Raw genomic sequence first — 5,958 nt, 5'->3', positions numbered from 1 at the left:
GGCGATCGCCGCTCGCGCCTGCGCGGTCGGCGTCCCGCGCGAGCCTGGGACGGAAAGGTGTGGGGGAGAGTGGCGTCGAGGGCCGCTCATGCCACCCCGGGTCCTCCGGTCGTCTCTATCATCGTAACCCCTTCCGTGCCGGGGTTCGTGGCGGGTGCGGCGTCCGCTCGCAGGGACAGCTCCGGGGCACAGCCCTGACGAGCCCTGCCCGGTCCCGGGCTGAACTTCTAGGACGGGGATCCTGCTGGCCCCGAGGCAAGCCCCACAAGTGCCCTCGCTTCCTGCACCTGCCGCCTGCCACTCCGAGCGGCCAGCCTCTTCCTTCCCCGGTCCACTTTCCTCTGGGTCGGAGACGGGAGCTGGGCTCTGGTTTCGTCTGGGAAGGTCCCCGGGGCTCGGAGCCACCCCTGGAGCTGCCAGAGCTCCAGGGCCAGAGCAAGCCTTGCCTGTCTCTTGGCCTCAGTGCCCTCCTTTTTCACATTGGGCGCCTGCGAGGGCTTTGCATGCTTTAGGTCCCATTAATAACCTGTTCCCACTTTGCAGATAACAAGGGACACCGAGCTCAGGCACCTGCCGAAAGCCACACGCCCGGAATGCAAAGCCTGGACTCCAGAAGTGCTTACACATACCGCCTCCCGTAGTAGACCATTGGCCCCAGCGGCGGGGGCCTCGCCTGCTTCCCTAATGGGAGGCCAGCACTTAGGAATCCCCCCACCGACTATTGGCTCTCATTTCGGGGTCCTCACACAAAGTCGCTACTTTAATATAACTGTTTACACCACTGTGTCCTCATAGGCTAAGCCCCTCTGGCTCTCATTTAAGGATGACTTACCAGGGTTACTGTAACCCTTTTATGATCGTCCTCATGGAAACAGTCATATCTGTTTCGACCTTCTGTCTGATTGAAACCATCCATACTTCTTTTAATTTCGTTACGAAATTAAAAGAAACAGTCACCATGCTTGGGAGTCAGGAGGATGGGGACGTCCGAATCCCTTGTTGAATGACACCTCTCACAGACTCAATTTAGTGAAATAATCTGTGCAAGTGTGCTCAGCCCAGGACCTGCCTCATAGCCAAGTCTCGGTGAAAATGGTAGTGATCAGTAAGACTTACTAGTGTTGTTACTTCCGCTCTGTCCACTGTCTGGGTCACGTCTCAGTCTGCATCAATAGTAAGGTGTGCATTGTTGATCTAATAACATCCCTTCAGAAAAAAAATACTGTACTAAATGTATACATAAAAGGTCAGATATGACTGTCTCATCTTCAGAAGTACCACAAAAGTAAATTTTTAAAAACTAATTACTATTATTTTATTTATTTATTTATTTATTATTTTATTTTATTATTATTATTTACATCATGAGAGCTGAGACACATCTGTGTCCTCTGACTCAGATCATTCAGTGTGTGTCTGCAGTGGCCAGATGAGGGCCAAGCGGGGGGCACAGCTTCCTCCCCCTCCCCTTTCCACCTTCCCAGTTGGCCAGACTGGCGAGACCTGGAGCAGCTATCTTGGACAGAAGCTGTGTGTTGAGGATGGTGGAGTAGTAAGCTAGGAGGTTCTAGACAGACACTTGTTGGAGTAGTGAAAAACAGGTTCTGTGCCTCCGTGAGCAAAACGACCTTCTGTCTGATTGAAACCATCGATACTTCTGAGTCTCTCTTAAGACTGCCCAACCGGGACGCCTGGGTGGCTCAGTTGGTTAAGCAGCTGCCTTCAGCTCAGGTCATGATCCCAGCCTCCTGGGATCGAGTCCCACATTGGGCTCCTTGCTCAGCAGGGAGCCTGCTTCTCCCTCTGCCTCTGCCTGTCACTCTATCTGCCTGTGCTCACTCTCTCTGTCAAATAAATAAATAAAATCTTAAAAAAAAAAAAAAAAAAAAAGACTGCCCAACCAGTAACAGGATATGTCCAAAGCATAGGATGGGGATGAAGTAGCAATGGGTGAGTGGTCAGAGAAACCTGCCCTTCCCTTCCAAAGTATAGAGCCACCCCTGGAGTGCGTCTTCCCTTCCAGGGACTGCAGGTACCAGTCTTGGCATCTGAGTGTGGCCTCATGATCATACTTGTCACTAAGATGGGGGCAGGCAGAGGGACACAGACCATTTCCAAGCCTCGGCTCTGAAAAACAAGCATGCTTGCTCCATGCCTTCTTCCCTGGATACAGAAAATACCCAGGTCCTAGGGCATGGTAGAGCCCAGAAAAGATGGGGTCCCTCCACAACCATCTCTCCCAGTGCCCAATGCTCACCCAACATTGTTAAATCATCAAGAAGTAAGCATCTAATTTGTACATGCATGTTTATAGCAGCATGAATCGCAAAAGATGGAAACAAGTGGCTGTTGAGGCATAAGAAAATGTGGTTCATATGTTATCCAGCCTTAAAAAGGAAGGAAACTGCGACACACAGTGCAGTCTGGTTGAACCTTGAGGGTGTGATGCGAAGTGAAAGAAGACAGAAAGACAAAGGCTATATGATTCCACGAGGTGCCTAGAGGAGTCAAGTTCATAGAGAAGGGGTGATTTCCAGGGTCTTGGAGCAAGGTGGGAGGGAGGGTTTCACAAGTCTGGAGATTGAGTTTTGCAAGATGCAAAGACTTCTGGAGACAGATTGTGATGATTGCACAACAATGTGAACTAAAAGGTGGTTAAAACAGTAAACTTTGGGGCGCCTGGTTGGCTCAGTAGGTTAAAGCCTCTGCCTTCGGCTCAGGTCATGATCCCAGGGTCCTGGGATGGAGCCCGCATCGGGCTCTCTACTCAGAGGGGAGCCTGCTTCCTCCTCTCTCTCTGCCTGCCTCTCTGCCTACCTGTGATCTCTGTCTATCAAATAAATAAATAAAATCTTAAGAAAAAATACCCTTTATCTATTAAAAAAAAACAGTAAATTTTATGCTCTATCTATTTTATCACACTTAAAAATTTTCTAAGTAAGAAAGTGAATAATATGACATGCCATGATATTGCATATCGCTGATATATAATGTATATTGGTGGTCTGAATGTTTATGTCCCTCAGAACTCGTGGTGAGATGTAACCTCCCAAAGTGATACCACATATCAATATTAGGATATTAAGAGATGGGGACCTTTGGGAGGTGATTAGGTCACAAGGACGGAGCCCTCATGAACAGGATTGATTCCCTTATAAAAGGGACTCCAGAGAAATCTCTAGCCTTTCCACCAGTGAGGGTGTAGGGAGAGGCCAACTCTGAGCCTGGAAAGGGCCTCCACCAGAAGGTGATGTTGCTGGCACCTTGATCTTGGACTTCCCAGCCTCCAGAACTATGAGCAATACATTTCTTTTTTTTTTTTTTAATATTTTATTTATTTATTTGACAGAGAGAGATCACAGCAGGCAGAGAGGCAGGCAGAGAGAGGGGAAGGGAAGGAAGCAGGCCCCTGCTGAACAGAGAGCCCGATGCGGGACTCGATCCCAGGACCCTGAGATCATGACCTGAGCAGAAGGCAGCGGCTTAACCCACTGAGCCACCCAGGCACCCTGAGCAATACATTTCTGATGTTCATAAGCCCCCCAGCCACAGTATTTATTACAGACTAAATCACATGAGTTTCTTTCTTCTGGAAGGTTCCTCTACCCTAACTAGTGTGGGGTTTCCAGATGTGAGGCAGTGAACGCAATGGCCGTGCTCCCCTTCAGGGGCCCCTCAGCACCTAGATGGAATTGAAAGCTACGGGACCGAATAAGTTGGTGCAGGAGGTGAGAGAGGGAGAGAGAGAATGGAGCGTGCCTATCGAGAAGGAAGCAGACAGCGACTATCTGACCCGAGCCAGGCCAATCCGTGCCCTTCCTTGGGAGTTTTCTCTCTGGGATGGAGAAGCTTTGCTTCTGCACCCTGTGGAGGAAGCCAGTTTGCAGGAGGAGAAAATGTCCACCTCTGAGAGATGAGAGGTGAGGACTGAGCACAGGTGTCCCCAGCATTCCCTGGCCCCCCTGAGGTTTGGTCATTGGGCTCTCACTTCCACGATGTGAGTCCCTCCCGACTCCTTCCAGGAAATCCCCATTTTGGCGTTTGTGTCGCTGTGACCAAAGCACGGTGCACCCACAAACCTCATTTGGGTCAACGTGAGTGAACAAAGATGGGCTGGGCAAAGTGGCAGGTGAGCCCCCCAGCACTGCTCTGCTCGCAGAAACGTAAGGGTCCCGGGGCTCAAGCCCCAGGTGCCAGCCCTTTCGTGTCCCCCCTGATGAAACCTCCCTGGCCACTGAGCGGCCAGAACAGCTGCAGGGTGGATGGAGACTTTGCAGCTTCTGTACCATCACTGAGAAGTGTCCTGAGTCAGGGAGAAGGACACACGCACCCAGATCATTGTGATAATGAGCAACCTGAGCAACCGGCTTGAGTCCTCATCCTGGGCTGGGCGCAGGGCTGTGCGCTTTGTTCTAGGCTTCCTCTCCATCTCACCCCGGTGAGGTCCTGCAGATCCGTCCTCAAGGTGTGAGCCTCCAGCCTGCCGCACCGCATCCCCGGGACCCTGTGAGAAATGCAGAGTCCCACCCCCCTCCCCCCACTCAACGAGTCAGAATGGGAACTTTAACTCCATGCATAAGCGAGTCTGGCCCACGAGAAAGTTTGCAAAGACTTAGCATCAAACAAACTACAGGACGCCCAGTCAAATTTGAATTCCAGGGAAACGACGAGTTATTTTTTAGGATGAAAATGTGCCGGTATTTACCCACAAAAAATTATTTGTGGTTTAATACAAATGGAACTGTGTGTCTTGTATTCTTCTTTGCTGTATCTGGCGACCCTGCGTAGAGGACCCGGTGGGCGCTTTTAGGACACCAGACACCCTCCCTGCCACGGGCTTCCCCAGATTTCCACACTTCCTCCTTGCATTTCAGGCGCAGGGGTGGGGGTGCATGGGACTGAAGGGGACAGTTCCACCCCTGGGCTTTGGGAAGTGAGAGGAATACCTGCCATAGGTCCAAGCTAATCAAAGCAGAATCACGTCCTGTGGCCTCTGTCTCTGGGTAAGATGTAGCCCCATTCGTGCCAGCAGGATAAAGAGGTGTTTTCAGTGGGGTATGGACAGGTAAGTTTGTCCTGGCTCTCTTCCCAGAGGGCAGAATACAGGATGCGATGCTTGGGGTGGGGGTGAGTCATTTTGTCACCGTGAGGGTGGCTGAGAGTTCGAAGCAGAGAAATGTTCACCTCTAGCCCGGAAGGCTGACCTATCGCCTTCATAGTCCCGATAAAGAGCAGAGAGCCTGATGCGGGGCTTGATCCCAGGACCCTGGGATCATGACCTGAGCCAAAGGCAGAGGCCTTAACCCACTGAGCCACCCAGGTGGCCCTCGCTACTGCATTCTTAATGGGTCTCATGACTGTCCGCACATCTTACCCACAGTTAATACCGAACTGAATGGTAAGGACCAGAGAAATCTGGTCAAAGTAGTTTCACGGGTAGGAATTCGAATGAGAAGTCTACAATCACCTCCTCCCTGCGCATCCCCTCCTCCTGGAGCACCAGCTTCCTGCAGCCAATGCACTGCGCTTTCTGCTCACAGGTCCTGTCCCTGTACTGCCATAAAAACACCTGTGCGCCAAGAACATCTCACGAATTTCTTCTTGGACATTAGCTTGTGGCCCCAGGTCAAGGGATACCAGTTTGAGGACAGATCCACACCACAGGCAGCAGAAAAGATGCATTTATTAATTTATTTCGGGGGGGGGGCCACGTGCGCAAGCATGGGGGGCATGGGGAGGGGCCAGAGGGAGAAGCAGCTCCCCACTGAGCAGAGAGCCCAATGCGGGGCTTGATCCCAGGACCCTGGGATCATGACCTGAGCCTCGAGGGCAGATGCTTAACCAACTGATTGACCCAGATGTCCCCTTGCCCCACCCCAGCGCCCTGTGACATCTTTAAGTCTTTAAGTACCTTTAAATCAAAGGGACTCTGGAGCTGGTCCCTTTTTCAGGACTTCC

This window comes from Mustela putorius, unplaced genomic scaffold, assembly GCF_011764305.1.
Source record: "Mustela putorius furo isolate JIRA1106 unplaced genomic scaffold, ASM1176430v1.1 tig00000196_pilon_pilon_pilon, whole genome shotgun sequence".
NCBI classification, from domain to species: Eukaryota; Metazoa; Chordata; class Mammalia; order Carnivora; family Mustelidae; genus Mustela; species Mustela putorius.
Note: the sequence above shows the minus strand (reverse complement) of the source record.